The 16858-nt window shown below is 39.8% G+C and overlaps 1 long non-coding RNA gene across 1 annotated transcript; it reads left to right on the top strand.

Annotated features, from left to right (window-relative positions):
* The first annotated feature begins 3906 nt into the window (after window positions 1-3906).
* Window positions 3907-9993, top strand: LOC121906996. The gene is made up of 4 exons (XR_006098779.1): window positions 3907-4002; window positions 4582-4892; window positions 8204-8419; window positions 9511-9993. It is a non-coding gene; the product is annotated as an uncharacterized LOC121906996 (long non-coding RNA).
* Window positions 9994-16858: the final 6865 nt, after the last annotated feature.

Genomic DNA, 16858 nt, shown 5'->3' with positions numbered 1-16858 from the left:
TTATAAAAAGTAAGCAAGTTTTGAAGATTTGAATATTTAACCATGATCTTTCCTATGAGAGCCTAAACATAACCATGAAATTGTCATCATGTATTAGGTGCTGCAAGCACATATTGTATTGCTAAACGGGATATTGTAGAGGACAAAAAAATGAAATACATTGTCAGTGAACATTTTGCTGATATGTTCAGTATCAACATTTTGGGACATTCTTCATCAGCAAACTTAATCCTTTTAAAATGTATTTGTTGCGCAATGTGGTATATATGGTAAATGTAATTCTAGCAGACAGGGTTGCAGTGTCACAACTGTCTGCTGTTTGACTTGTGATCAAGATTTCTCTCCTTGAATGTTTCAGTGCCCTCTGTGACCAAACCCTTCATAGCCAGTATGACTGAGCACATCACAGATTCTGGTGAGTGGAGAAGAAACACCACTGGCATCATTACACTCCCCCCTGAATACACACAAACACACATACAAGCACCCACAAATGCATTTCCCCAGCAACTGTCTAGGGCTACTCTCCTTATCTTTTCAGGCTGTTGTGTCTGCACCCACAGGAATCATGTAATAACAGCTTGTCAAGGCTTTTTGTGCCGGGAAACATTTGCATATTCAAATGTGTTGAAGACTGAAGCTTGCCACGGCTGATTCTCTAATATGCATATTCACATTGTGGGTTTGCGTGCATTTTCTGAACAGTTAATGGAATCAGGCTCATTGTTTTTAGCTGTTTTTCCGATTCGCACAATAAAATAAAACTGAGAGAGCTCGCCTGTATTAGTATTGCTCACCTGCATATTTATGTCTGTGTTTGTGCATGTCTGAATTCCCTCATACCCATGCACAAACACATTTCTGATTCACAGCCTGTTTATTTCCTGCCAAGAGACACTATCAGGCTACAAATAAAACATAATGGAGGCCAAATAAACACAGAGGGCTCTGAGACCATTCCAACTCTGTAGCTTTATCGCTTCCACACACACAGATGTAGAGATTTCCTTTAAGGGCTTCTCCAATCACACTGAAAATATTTTCGCACTTAGCCATCGTGGTAGTGTGTGTGGTATAATACTTTCAGTTTCATATGCAGAATGAAGTTTTCAGATAACCATCGCTTCCCCAATACACGGAGCTGAATAGAGTTCATTTGTAGCACTCAAATCATTACAAAATGATATTTAAAAACTCAACAGCATGTCTCTTCTCAGAAACAATGTCCCTGTCATTCAGAATTATTCACAGACCTCACTAAAGGACTTAATCAGGGACTTCTTGCTTCTGGAAAAACAAGCTGCTGTTGAGTTTTCCCAAAAATAATTTACTTAAGCGCCACTTACTGAATTCCATTTACTTCCACTGTGTGTAGATATTACAAAAACCTCTGCAAGTAAAACCAAACTACCTAAATGGCTCAATACCTTGAGAGGTAATTAGGAACATTATTATTTTGGGGTGAACTGACCTTTTAGCACTCAGTTTAATATTGATTCACCGTGTGATAAATATATAATCAATATTGCATCATATCCATCCAGAAAGTCCTCATAGGTCACCGACAAAATAGTTTGTCAGTATCTTCCAAAACAACCACAAATGACTCATATGAGTGTGTTCAAGCACCCCTATGGTTAATAATTAAGTTTAGGCAACTAAAACTACTTGATTAAGGCTATAAAATATCACAGTGATGGTTTAAACAGCCTATGATGACTGTTGAAACATTGTCTTCTGTATCAAAGGGGCTTGCTTTGAACACCCAACCCTCGTTCCTTATGGTATGTTCATATTGAATGCAAAGTGAATTTTTTCGTACAAATTTTATTTATACAAATTTGACCCCTGGAGGGTTTTTGAAGTCTTATTTGCTGCAAACAGCCAGTGTACCAACTATAAAGATGTTGCTTGTCAGGAAAACCTGAACATAGCATTTAAGCATCCGAACAAACAACAAATATATCCCACCAGCACAATCTGATACACAACCTGTCATCTATTTTTGTGTACTTTTAGCGGTTATCAATTATTTGGACTATAGGCTTCTTAGTTCCAATGAAGGGGAATCTTAAATGCTGAAGCATTAAGATGACAATGATATTTTAGACAATAGTGTTCTTCCAACTTTGTAGCAACGGTTTGTGTTTGGTCCTTTCCTGTTTCAACATGACATTGTCTGTGTGTATGCTAACTCCATAAAGAAATGGGTTTCTCAGTCTGTGCAGGCCAGTCAAGTTCTTCCACATCAGAGTCCTGTTCTCAACCCCATCCAACACCTTTGGGATGACCTGGAACACCAACTGTGAGCCAGACCTTATCATCTAACATCAGTGGTGGACCTCACTGATGCTCTTGTGGCTGAATGGGAGCAAATCCCTGCAGCCAGGTTCTAAAATCTGGTGGAAAGCCTGAAACCAGAAGAGTGGAGGCTGTTATAGGGGCAAATTAATGCCCATGGTTGTGGAATGACATGTTAAACAACATATTGGTATAAGGTTCAGGTATCCATAAACCTCTGGCCATTTAGTGTATCTGAATAGATGATATTGACTGGATTGTATCTGTTTTAGGCAAAAGGAAAATATCAGACCATTATATGAGGAGCCCAGCATGTCAGTGTAACCCTGGTGAGAAGGCTGCGCCAGAGAATTAGTTATGGGCTGTCAGGGCTTTGGAAGCTGCTTTAAATGGACTTGTCAATGAGCAAACACATAAACATTTATATTGCTTAAGGCTGAAATATGGAAAGCAATGAGCCTTTCATAAACCCAATTGCTCTCCTAGTGTTGAGACATCACACATATTAATGGCAATTTCAATACCTTCATTAGCACAAGCACAAGCACACACATACATACACACACACACGCGCACACGCACACACACACACACACAGTTACAGTGTGTGTCATAGCAGCAGTTCTAATATTTCTAACTTAATTGTAATGGGTGATGTGTCTCGTGGCTGTTTAGAGTTATTGACGGGAGCTAATGACGCACTGTTTGTTTAAGTCATCATTAACGTAGCCTTCAATATGGGTCACTAGCAGCAAGTGAAACACTGATTAGTGTGCGTGTGTGTGTGTATGTGTGAGTAACAATACAAGAAAGAACAAAATGACTGTGTCTTGGTATGTGAGAGGGCAATTAAAGTACATATGGGTCTGTGGGTATATCAAACCCAACAAGTCCTCCAAATTAAATGACCACATAGGTCGTTTGTGCCTGCATTCCAGAATGACCAACTGGAACGTTTTCAGAACAACCCATTGGAGTGTAATATACCGCTTTCCAAAACTGTTACAAATCACTGTTATGATGTGACAACGCTGTGGTTAAAGTCTGGTTAGGTTTAGGCACAAAAACCACTTGGTTAGGGTTAGAGAAAGATCATGGTTTGTATTAAAATGATCACGTGAAAAGTGGTTACCTAAGTTAGGCAACCTCATTGTCATGGCAACAGTAAACACCACGTTACGTTTTTTTTAAAAATGTCCCAACTCACAGCTGGAAACGGGAAATGCAGTTATCCATAGAGATGCTCACTCCCTTCCTAGTATTGAAGAAACTTTGACAACATTGACAAAAGCCAAGTACTACTCCACACTCAATTTGGCTATTGGCTATTGGCAAGTGCAAGTTTCTGAAGTTGATAGAGAGAAAATGGCATTTTGTACCCCTTTTAGACTGTACGAATTTGAAAGAATGCCATTTGATCCTTGTATTGCCTCTGCAACATTCCAGAGATTGATGCAAAGCTGCCAGGGGAGTCTAATCACAGAGTCTGCCCTGATATATCTAGATGATGTGATAGTATAGTCACCAGCAGTGTTTGATTGACTTAAAAGTTATGGCTTGAAACTTTGACAAGACAAATGTGTTCTATTCTAGAAGCAAGTCAAATTCCTGGGACACCTTGTGAGCAGTGATAGTGTGGCCCCTGACCAAGACAAGATTGCCAGTGTGCAGAATTAGCTGGTCCCACAGACAATCCAACAGGTATGCTCCTTTCTTGGCTCTGCAGGATATTATCACCAGTTCATTGGTGGATTTGCAAGTGTTGCTAGGCCACGTAATTCTCTGTTGATTGGAGTACCTAAGAACAAAAAAACGAAATATCCCTATAAAATGTGATAAGAACCGCCAACTGCCAACACCTGCTGAAACAGAAACTGCTAGAACCGCCCAACCTAGCATTTGGAGATTTTAAACTACCCTTCCAGCTATACACTGATGTCAGTAATGGGCCTTGGGGTGGTGCTATCTCAAGTACAGGAGGGGAAGGAATGGGTGGTAGCCCATGCCAATAGAAGCTTAGCCCCTGCAGAGCGTTATGACTCTAATTATAGTTCCTTCAAATTTGAACTGCTGGCTTTGAAATGGACAGTGATTGAAAAATTCAGTTGACTTTATGTGGGGCTCCCAGTTCACAGTCTACACTGAAAACAACCCACTGGTCCACCTATCCACTGCCAAAGTGGGAGCAGTATAACAGTGGGCAGAGCAACTTGCAAACTAAAATTTTGACAATAAGTACTGGCCATGCTAGGAAAATGTTAATGCTGATGTGCTCTCCAGAATATCACCACAGGTACAACCTCAAGACCCAACATCCCTGCAGACTACTCTTGAACCAGCATATGTGGGGGTTGTGAAGGTTGACTGGGTTCCGTTATACTGGAAACAATGACAGGGAGAAGACTCCACCCTTCAAAAGCTGGGACAGTATGTGGCTTGAGGAAGTAGGCCATATTAGGAGGAGAGGCATCAAGAATCAACCACAATCCTGCACTATATACATCAATGGCCCTGACTGCAGCTGCTGGAGTGTGTATTGGTCAGAAAAGTGCTGGACCTCATATATCCCGATCAGACAGGTTTTATTAAAGGTAGACAGTCATCTATCAACACTTGCAAGCTGTTCAACCTAATGCAGCTTTCAAATCACCAAAAATCTAACACCTTGATTCTATCACTTGATGCAGAAAAAGCATTTGACAGAGTTAATTGGAAATCTTTATTTGCAACCTTACAATAATTCAGGTTTGGAGAGTCTTAGAAATTGATTAGATAAAGGCATTATACACATCACCAAGGGCCACCATCACTACCAAGAAGTTGATTTAACAAAATTTCACTGCAATATGGCAAAATGGCAATGTCAAAAGTATTCAGACATCCACTACAGAGCACAAAATTATTCCTTCACGCAAATGATGTGTTATAGCTCCTTCAGGACTCTCACTCATCCCTGCAAGAATGCTTTATGGTTATAAATTTATGGTTATCTTTCTCAGAACTCTCCAGCTACTCAGTGAATTGGTCAAAATCCACTATCTTACCACATGGTATAGATGAAAGTGATGTGGAAATCCTGGCATCAACTTATCATCTCCCAACAGGCAATATTAAATATTTAGGCATCAATAAATCTCCCAAACTGTGAGAGCTGTTCAATCTAAATTTCACACCACTGTTCAAATCAATACAAAATGACTTAATTCGCTGGACCAACTTACCTGTTTCCCTTTCTTGAGGAATAGCAACAAAAAATCAACTATTTATTTTTAATGACCCCTATTTTTCCCAACACTTCCTGGTTTAAATCTCCCTTCTCAGCTATCTTAAAATTTTACCGGAAAAACAAAAGTCCACTGATAAAACTCTCAACTTTACAAAAACCAAAATCCCAGGGGGTATTAGAAGCCCCAAACTTTAAATTATATCACCTGGCCAATCAGTTCAAATATCTTATAAAATTGTTCAACAACCCCAGACTCAATTCTTTCTGGTTAGAAACTGAACAGGCATTATGCAATGACATACATTTATCAGACTTGCCATTTATCAGCCAAACCATCAAGCAACATTACTGTTTTCAAAACATGACCATACCTTCAACTCTGTCAGCTTGGTGAAAAGCACAAAAGCACAAATCACTCCACAGTCGTACCATCCCTCTGCTCACCAATTTGAGACAACCCAGACTTCTCTATCAATAAAAAACATTACATTTCACTGCCTGGAAGGATAAAGGAATTACACATCTTCACCATATTATTCAAAATAGTACCATTGTTCATTTTCAACATTTACTCCAGAAATCCGGCATTGGGAATACACAGTTTCTGGAGTACCTGCAATCAAAACCAACCATCCTATCAAAACTCAGTAGAACTTTCACCAGTCTAATTCATCAAATTCTGATTCATAAAATGCTAAATCTCTCAGGTCTAAAGAAAATCCTATCAAGAATTTACATAATTCTCAGCAGCTCAGATTCTTCAATATCTCTCCCATTCTCAAAGTGGGAACGAAACCTCTCTTTTAGTACCAATACCAACTTCTGGACCCAAATCTGTAAAATTAATTTCAACAAGAGCAATAACACAAACTTACAGCTTATACAGTATAAGGTTCTACATAGAATACACTAAACTGGTGAGAAATTACACAAAATGGGATTTAATGAATCAGACAGATGCACACACTGTTCACAAAACACACACTGACATTTACTTGCATGCCCCTTGGCACTGCACACGAATCAGTCACTTTTGGCTCCAAGTTACAGATCAATTATCTCACTTACTGGACTGCCATATCCCTTTATCCCTGGAGGTCTGCATCATAGGCAACCTATCAGCATTACAATTACGTAGCAGTACTTCTAGTATTCTCCTCACAGCCCTAATTATCACCAAGAAAACTATCTTTTTAAACTGGAAATCAAAAAATAACCTGAGCACACACATTTCCCCGCACGGTCTAACTTTCAATGTTTCAACTGTTTTCTTTTCCCTCCATCCTTTCCTCTTAGTTGCTGTTTTTTTTGTCTTTTCTCCTCTATTTCTGTCTTTACTCCATTTTAGTACCTTCTTGCAGAGCCATGAAATTAAATGCAACTACGCATACTTACCCACCATATACTGAATGTATTTTTGCTTTGTTTTTGTTTTAATTTTGTTCATTTTAATTGAGACTCTCCCCTTCTAAATTCTGCTTTCCCTTGTTGTTCAGTTTTAGAATAGGATAGGATAGACTTTATTGTTCCAGTGGGAAATATGCCTTGAACTTCATAGTGTCTGCAGTATTAAAAAACACAGTAAAACCTCCTACAGGCCTGGTGGCGGTCTGAACAGGTGAGAGCAAGGAAAGCAAGGAAGAGGACAAAAATGTACAAATTAAGAATAAAAAAAGGATAAAACAAGCAAACAAACAAAAATAAAAAGGAAGGAGTATAGGAAAGGAAAATAAAAAAAAATCAATACACAAAATTCTGCCCTGACCCAGCTGTCCTGACCTGACCTGCCCCAGTTCCACACTGGCACCCCTTTGTCCCTAGAGGCCAACCAGAGATGCCCTCCAAGAGCACTGTAGTTATGTTATTTTTTCCCCCTTTTTCTCTTTCTGTCTTCCTTTGGTTAATACTGTCTCCACCTTGTGCTCTCTCTCCTCTGTATCTTTGTATCTCTGTACAGAGAATCCACCCACACAAACACACACACAAACACACATACAAACACACGCACGCACGCACACACACACACACACACACACACACACACACACACACACACACACTTAGTCGTGTTTCCATCACTTCAGAGGACATTACATTGACTTACATTCATTTCCTGGAGACTTATCCTAACCTTTACCATAACCACCACATGCCTAACCTTAACCCTTACCCTAACCTTAACATAACCCTAAACCTACCTTAACTTTAATCCAAGTTTTCACCCTAAAATTAAGGATTTCATGTTAAGGGGTCTTGCTATTTGTCCCCGTAAGGAAGGCCAGTCCCCAAAACATGACTGTGTAAACAGATTTACGTTCCCACAACGTGAGAAATACCTGGACCACACACACACACATACGCACGAGATGAAGGAAACTCAGAGTTTTCAGTTCCAGAAAGAGAGTTAACTTAAAGTCTGGGTCAGTTACCATGGTAACTTACTTAGTTAAGCTAACCTGCTCGCTGGCAGGTTTTCTTCAACAAAGTCTGAGTTTCTCTCTGTCTCCTCCCTCTTACAGAGACAGACATGCTGTTTCATCTCCTCATTCATTCAGTCCATATCAAAGCCCGTATTGAAGCACATTCATTAGCGGAGGTTTACTGAATTTCAAAATCAAAATCCTGGTTGGATATTAGTTTCTTATGACCTGATGCACCAGATGTTTTCTTTTTCAGAGAACCATCTGAGAAATTGTCCATGGAAACTTTTTGGAAGGGCAAGCACTTTCAAAAACTACTTGGCAGGTGATTGGATGAACCTTCTGTCTATCACCATCTTACCTTAAGAGGCGGCTGGATTCACAAAGCTGATTGGACACAAGTGCATAAATTGCCTGACAAGATGGATTCTTGCGTGATGTCATGATCTCACAAATCCATCTGCCTCACAAGGTAAAGTTTGTTGCTCAGGACTATCTAAAATTAACGCTTTTATGCACATCAATCATTTCTTTGAACAGTGTTTTTTTCTCTCACATTCAAATATTACACAGAGTGGATTTATCCTCAGCTCAGAATAAAACCTCTGCATGTCCTTCTGTTATAACACTGTGACTCTGTCCACACAAGACAGCTGTCAGTTTGTTAGAGCAGCTCTTGCACTGAAATGTTTATTGTACATAATGTGTAATCTCAGTTTACATTTAAAAAATTGCTATAATCGTTTAGACATGTAGACAAGATCATGTGATGTGATTGGTAACACTGATGGAACATCGTTCCTATATAATTGGAGATTATATGTTAATATTTCTGAGTGAGCAGCATCACTGAATGCTGTTGAGCCAAGATACATACAGATGTCTAAAATTTAAAATTCACTGTATTTTATCCGCAACACCTTTTCAAGTACAAATCACCAAACACATTATTACTGGATCAGACTGTGAGCTTACAGTCATGTCTCTGTGTCTTTGATCTATATATTTTTTAAATCATTTGTTGCTGCCTCCTGTGTTTTGTCCCTGTCAGATTAAAGATGAACAAATATATTTAAAATGTAATGTAGCTGCAGCCTGATACACAGTCAGATTCCACTTTGTCATCATTAAGGAAATGTAAGTCACAACACTGAATAAAACTGTATTGTGTTAACTTATTGACACTTTCCCTGCTCTGACTCAGGCTCTTTTTTTTAAAGATAATTGTGCACCATCCACATACACCTGCATTAACTGCATACACTACCTCCACTGGATTAAATGGAGGGTCTGACTTTTATTTACCTGTTGCCATGGTGATTCGTAGTATTGGAGGTCCATAAAATGGCTTTTTTCAGTCAACAGACACAAGCTTAGTTCAGAGTGAACATACTCAGAGTTGATTAAACAAACTCTGATCAGCTGTTCTGGAACCAAAAACTCTGGAACCAAGTTTCCCATCTTACGGTAATCAAAGTTCAGAATTCAGAGTTTGTTAAACCTGCGTTCTGGAATAACACCTTGATCTCATTGGTGTGTTGCTTGGTGTTCTTCCTTATAAAGGCTGCCTAGGACAATAGGCGGGGGACAAAAAAACCTTCTCAACATGAAGCGGAGAGGAGCTGTGCTCTGTCACTGAGGGAGCTCGTCTGGATCAGGAGCACCACATGTGCACAGGAGTTGCAAGCCTGGCCTGGCATGTTTTTAAGCAAACTGACTTTTAATGGAGGGAAACTAAGTGTGAGAGGAATTAACCTGTGGCTGAGTGGATTGGGATTGTGCAATAGACTAATTATCTCTGAGGAGCCAAGGCTGTAGGTGGAGGAACAAGGAGGGGAACCCAATTGCTCCAAGTCAGGAGGCAGCCAACGTGCTTGAAGCAACCAGCAGCTGGAGAGAAAAGAGACCAGGATCTGAACTCCCAGATGTCAGAGTGGAGATGCCAGTCCAAGTCAGAGTGCAGTATCCCTGGGCCCTTGAGTACAAACCTGAACTTCAATCCTCATTTCCTGTAGATACATGTGTCCTCAGAAAGAATAAACTCATTCAGACCTGCCTTTGGTTGTTGGTGGTTTCTTGCTCAGCACTCTTAGGACTTCTTTTCACTTTGCACAGCAGCTACAGTGCTAAAGACAGAGACTCAAATCAGAGTGTCTTGTTTTGTAAGTGGGAGTCAAATACTGTGGTACAGTTGCTGAATTCATCTAACATACAGTAGACCTAGAATAAGAAAGTGAACTGATTTTAAACGTTGAATGTTTTCTCAAATTTCTACAGATCATTATTTTAAACTTTGACTCTTCATTTATTGTGCACAATATGATCCACTGATTGGATGTTTGATACCAAGAAACATCCATGGAGTTGTAGTTTACTTCTTTCCTCAAGTTTTTATGTACAGAGACTTGAACCTTTGGCTTTGTATAAAATAAACATATTTTAAAACAGGTATATTTTTTGTGCTAATGGTACAACCAGGAAAGTTTCATGTCCATCTGAGTCTTGAAGTGCTCCCACTGTCAGTCACCTTGTATTATCTATGCAGAAAATGACCAGAACTTATGCTTCTGGAGCCCTGGACACCAGAAATCCTCCTCCTTTGCCACCAGAGAGCAAGTTACATCATCTAAAAGCCTCCCGATCTCTGCTGTGTCCTCACTCTGGCTGTGCTGTTTTCTGCCCCATGAACTCCACCACCCTGATCCCTCTTTCAGCCTCTTTGCTTTCTCCATCATTATTCTTCTCCCTCTCCATGTCCCAGTTCTCTCTCTAGTGCTCTGCTCTCCTTTCCCTCCATCTCTCTCTCTTCCTCCCTCCCTCCTTCCCTCTGTCGCCTCAGGAAGAATTCAGCACCAACTGACAGTCTGATTTAGCTCCAATACCAACTTCCCATCTCTCTTTCTCTCTCTCCCTCTGTCTCCCCCTCTCTATTTCTCTCTTGAGAGAGGGTGTCGCACATAAATCTTTGCTGTAGCCATCTATTACCTTCTACATTCAAGCCCTGACCTAATTCCTCCCCGTCTCCAATGTGTCAGTAGGTCCAGGATATAGTGGCACCAATGTAGTCTCTCTCTCCCTCTAATCCAGACTACGTTTTTTATGGTTGATCATTTTACTAACACTATCTCATATTACCTCACACCACTAATGTAATAAGACAAATTGCTCATACATCGTTCACTTTATTTCCCTAATTATCTCTTTTTTTTCTATCTGGAGGCATTCAGAAGTAGAGTGTGAGTGTGTGTGTCTACAATGATTACGATATATACAGTATATCTTCCCCACTCTTATTGAAAATTATTGCATCAGTACTTTAGCAGCGAGATAGATGAGACAATTTCAGCCTTTTTTAAGAGGTCATTATCATTCCTCTCAAGATCAAGATTTATTAAACTTTCCCGACCTCCTTTGGGTGTAAAGCCAAAATTACCACTAGTGTTAGTCACTGATGAGAGGCTATACCCATCACAGACTTGCCAGAACATTTATAGAGCATTACACTGAGACAGGGGCACTGCTTGAATCTGTGGTAGCTCTGAAACAATAAACACTGTCAGCCCTGGGGGCCCAGAGTTGGACATGGGCCTTTTCTTACCTAAATGGGCCCCCCTGTGTGGAGGCGCTGATGAAGCTGGGCTGATGCTTTGTTCTCTTGTGTTGACTTTTATAGCCCTTCTGAGACTGAACGTGCAACTCTAGCTAATTGGACAGTTCATTTTAATTAACAAGTAATCATCAATTAATCAGAATAGTGTGGCTAACACAGGATTAAGACATGCAGGGCATGTGAATTGGAAAGTCTGAATTTGTTTACCTGTCTCCTGTGACAGTTGGAAAACCTGTCCAGGGTGTATGCACCCCCTGTCACTCAGTGCATGCTGGGATAGGCTGCAGAGCCTAACAAGCCCAAAAGGTAAAAGAAATAGTTTGAGATATGGGGAAATGTGCTTATGGGCTTTATTGCTGAGAGTTTGATGGGACAATCAATACAGCTATGTCTGTAGGATGAATTTGAAGCTACATCCAGCAGCCAGTTAGCTTAGCTTAGCATATAGACCGGAAATGGGGAAACAGTTAACCTGGCATGGATCATAACCCCCTGTAAAACCACAATGTGTCGTTTTTACACCTTTGTTTTTGTACAGATTTAACAAACAAGATGTAATGTGTTAATTAGTGAGCTTTAGAGGTGCTGTGGGGTGGATTTTGTTATATTTGAACAGAGCCAGCCCAGAGTGCTCCACACAGCACTAAGATACAATCTGACTTTGGAAATTTCATAATTACATTAAAATCATGTATTATAGCCTTTATAGGTGCAGTGCGTAGAATTAGGTGGCAGCTAGTGGAATGGACTTGGCAGAAATGGAATATAATATCCATAAGTATGTTTTAATTAGTGCATAATCACCTGAAAATAAGAACTGTTGTGTTTTAGTTACCTTAGAATGAGCCTTTTATATCTACATAGAGAGCTGGTCCTCTTCCATGGAGCCCGCTATGTTGCACCGCCATATTTCTACAGTAGCCCAGAACGGACAAACAAAACACTGGCTCTAGAGAGGGCCTTTCATGTTTTCCACAAGTTTTGCGGCTACCCTAGGTTCTCCTACATGCTTGGAGGGTGAAGGGCTGAGGCGTTTGGTTGGTTGCAATCTGCAACCTCACCACTAGATGCCACTAAATCCTGCACACTGGTCCTTTAAGAGCACTGATTAAAAATCTGACCACAGCATGTACATTTAATAAATGACAAAATCATCTTCATCTGTTTTTAGCTAAATTTCTGGGCTCACAGTTACCTCACAGTTTGGTCGCTGGTCAGTTTTTAGTGAGTAAGTCGGTTAACTCCTTTTTTTTTTAAAGCACATTTCAAAGCCAGAGTCACAAGGTGCTTCACATGTGCAAATAAAAATATACTACCACAGAATACAATGAGTATTATAGCAAATAATGGTCAAACATAGAGAATTTAAACAAAATAACATGACTTGCTGCATTTGTGTATTCTGTATTTGCAGCAGTGTCTTTATTAACCTACTGTATATGTGTTGTGATATTGGTTAATATGCTTTTTATTCTGTATTTTCTTCCTCAGCCACCATATCTGAGGCTACTTTTGACACACAGTGAGACTCGGGTGGTTGTCCAACAATACTGAAATATTTGAGTCTACAGTGCATGGGGATGTACTGTACAACAACACCTTGAATCATACTATGTCAACCAAACCGAACATTATAAACTTCACAAAGGCAGGATTTATTTCACTGGATTGCACTATAGGCTTTGTCAGTGTGTCCGCTCCGTGTTTATATACAGCCTGCACAAAACGGAGCCCATACATGTGGATGGACATGTTTATGTGGCCTGTTGGATCTTCAGAGGTGTGAAGGACTCCATTTATCCTCTTAAGGGTTTTCCTTTCAGATGGGTAATTATTTCCGAAGTGCCCCTTAAAAGGATCCCATCAGAAGCAAAAGCCAGAAGGACCAAAAGGAAATGAAATGATCACTCTCAGGCAGCAGTCACACTGTGCTGCTATGTGCTAGATGGAAAAGTGGAAGTTCAGTAATTTCAGCACTAAGAGATTGGCCTGAATTTACTTTGAAACATGTAGGCCAATTAACATGATTGAAAGGATTGAGCTATTGTCATGAATGGTTTGTCTTATTGCAGTTGACCTCTGTATATTTTTATTGTACACTGCAACATTTATTGTTTTGAGAGCAATACAGATGAACAGCAGTGACGTGCTGCCTGCTGCTTTCAAATGCAACACAGATTGACGTTTGCAGCCTGCAACCTTAAAATGTACAGCTTAACATAGACCACATGTTGAATCGATGAACATGAGAAGATTACCGAATTAATGGATCACCAGTGAGTATGGTGCATTCTACTGCCTTTATCAGATTTAACTTCATAACTCTTCATAACATCTCTTTTTTGTGGTATTTATTCTTTTTTTCTCAAATTTCAGGTAGTTCCACTCATGTTTTTATACTTAAATTGAAAATGTGCATTAAGGTGAGTGGAAATGTGGATAAGATAACACTATACACTGATGTGACATTTCTGGTGTGAGTTTTAGGTATGGGCTAATATCAGTGTACACAAGTGATATTTCAGTGGTGGAGGAGAACAGAGGGTATTTCTGGACTTTTTTTTAATCTAAACAAGATACAGAAAAACTAGTTCATGCGTTTATTTTCAGCAGGCTAGACTACTGTAACGGTGTCTTCACAGGTCTTAGCAAAAAATCAATCAGACAGCTGCAGCTCATCCAGAATGCTGCTGCCAGAGTCCTCACTGACACCAAGAAAATAGAGCACATTACACCGGTCCTTAAATCACTGCATTGGCTTCCTGTGTGTCAAAGGATAGATTTTAAAATCCTATTACTAGTCTATAAAGCACTAAATGGTCACAGGCCCAAATACATTTCTGATTTGCTTGTATGTTACGAAGCATCCAGACCCCTCAGGTCATCAAGGACAGGTTTACTCAGTGTTCCCAGGATCAAAACCAAGCCAGGTGAAGCAGCTTTTAGTTTCTATGCTCCCCATCTGTGGAACAAGCTTCCTGAGTACCCCAGGTCTGCTAAAACTGTCAGCTCATTTAAATCAGGAATTAAAACATTATTGTTTACTGCGGCTTTCCAATAAATTAACGCTTACATACTGTTTGGGTCAAATTTGACCCATTTTGACATTTGAAAGCAGTAAAAACACTCTGAATGAAATTCTTTAAGCCTGGAATTTGATGATTTTTCCTAAAGTGGCCCAGTATATACAAAAATGGAAGTGTTCTTTTATTTATTTATTTTTGTGCTGCTGGTATAAATATTTGTACATAGAGGGTTTTCCAGGTCAAATCTGACCCATATTTATTCAAAGGAATTTTAAAGTCACCAGATAGGGTCAAATCAAGGTAAAGAGTGGTCATGTGGAATCTTAAAACTATAAGTTTGAATAAATATAAAGTGAAACTATAAATTGGCATGTCTCTGTATTTCTAACATTGGGACAGTGAGGACAGCGTTCAAGGGGAACCTTGACACTGTCACGAGAACTGAATGTTACCAACATATTGCTACATTTGCCAGGGTTCCCACCCAGGTGGGCATCTGCACCTGCAAACAAGCCTGTACAAAGTAACAAATCAAACTCATCAATTTGCAGGCAACCAACATAGTGGTTGTCCAATATAGTGGAGGGTAGTTTTCATAGGACTATAAAAAGTACCTGGGCCCCATTTTCACTGATTTGGTCGAATGGAAGGAGTGATTTGGTGGATCTGTTGTTCCAAGATGAAAAAGGGGACAGTGAGCTGAAGGAAAGGTATTAGAAGAGGAGGACAACATAGAGAAAATGGAGGAAAGGTCCTTGTGACTCCTCTCATGCAAAGCTGACGCCACCTTCCCCACACGCCAGCCACAGCAGCACAGTAGACCAAATATTGCCCTGATCAGTCTGCAGTCCCACAGTCAATTGTCAAAAGGGGACAAAAGAGGGACATGCAACTTCTGCACAACAAAAAAGGACTGTAAAAATAATTTTTAATAATGTTTTTTTGTAGTTTTGTTAGTTTGAAATTTGCAAACCAGTTTGTTGACAGAAAAAGAGGGTATGTGGTTTACAGGCAGTGTTGATTGATGGTTTTAATGGTTATAATGACACCTACCATTCAAAAATGTTGTTGCATCCTTCACTTTCAATGAAATTCATAGAAATATTTATGGCTGTTTTGTTCTCCTGTTTTAGATAACAAGATCATAATATAGTGTGATTGTGAATGTATTTTCTCTATAAATGCTCTCTGAATCATTAATGAAAGATAATTCACCCATTTATTAATGACTGATGACATATATGGATGCAAAATATATTTGTGGTTTAAAATGTGGTATAGGGACTAAATATAAAGGGATACTTGAGCTGGGTCGAAAATGACCCTGCTCCATACTATGAGGGGTCAGAATATGAACAATAAGGATTAAATACGTAACTTCATTTTAATCTTTAACTATTCATTTGCTTGTTTTTGTTTTTATTATCTTTTAAATGCAATTTTATTGTATTTTTGTCTTATTGTTTTAATGTCTTTTAAATGTAATCTTAATGTCTTCTTAATGTCTTATTTCCAATGTATTTTTATGCCCTTCTAAAGCACTTTGAATTGCCTTGTGTCTGAATGGTGCTATATAAATAAAATGGCCTTGCCTTTAGAGGGAGGTGCAGAGGTGGTTTGAAGGTTGGCGGATTAGAGAAGGAAATAGGTTGACAGGAACAGAAGGATAGGTGGATAGGAGAAGGAGGGAGAGGAGGCAAGTGGAAGAAAGATTTAGTTTGGGCAAGAGAAGCAGATGGAACAGAGGGGAGCAGAGGAGAAGAGGATTTGAGGTAATATGGAGAGAAGGGGGGATGGAGAATCAACTCAGCAAGGAGCGTAATGAAGAGGAGGACAAAAAAAAATCTGTTCTCCTTATTTATTCCTTTGTGTGTGTGTGTGTGTGTGTGTGTGTGTGTGTGTGTGTGTGTGTGTGTATACATGTTGTGGTCCATGTTTGCTGTTCACCTGCCAATAAGCAGCACCTGGATCAGAGAAATGCCCAAAGTTACATCTGCTTCACTACACCTCTCTCCTCTCTTTTTCTCATTTCCTCATTTCCTCTTTCCTACTTTCTCTCCTCTCCTTCCCTTGTTTCCTCTCTCCTTTCCTCTTCTCAGTTCTTCTCCTCTTTTTTCCACTTAGTCTCATCTCCTCTCCTCAGGATTATTGATGGCCTCCTATCCTCTGTGGCCGGGCAGACAGGAAACAGAGACCCCTGCAAAGAGTGAAAGAGCATCACAACCCCTCAGGCAGGTGACCGTGTGTGTGTGTGCGTGTGTGTGTGATAAGGGAT

Source organism: Thunnus maccoyii, chromosome 11 (assembly GCF_910596095.1).
Source record: "Thunnus maccoyii chromosome 11, fThuMac1.1, whole genome shotgun sequence".
Taxonomy (NCBI): Eukaryota; Metazoa; Chordata; class Actinopteri; order Scombriformes; family Scombridae; genus Thunnus; species Thunnus maccoyii.
The sequence above is the reverse complement of the archived record's forward strand: the minus strand, read 5'-3'. Positions and strand labels throughout refer to the sequence as shown.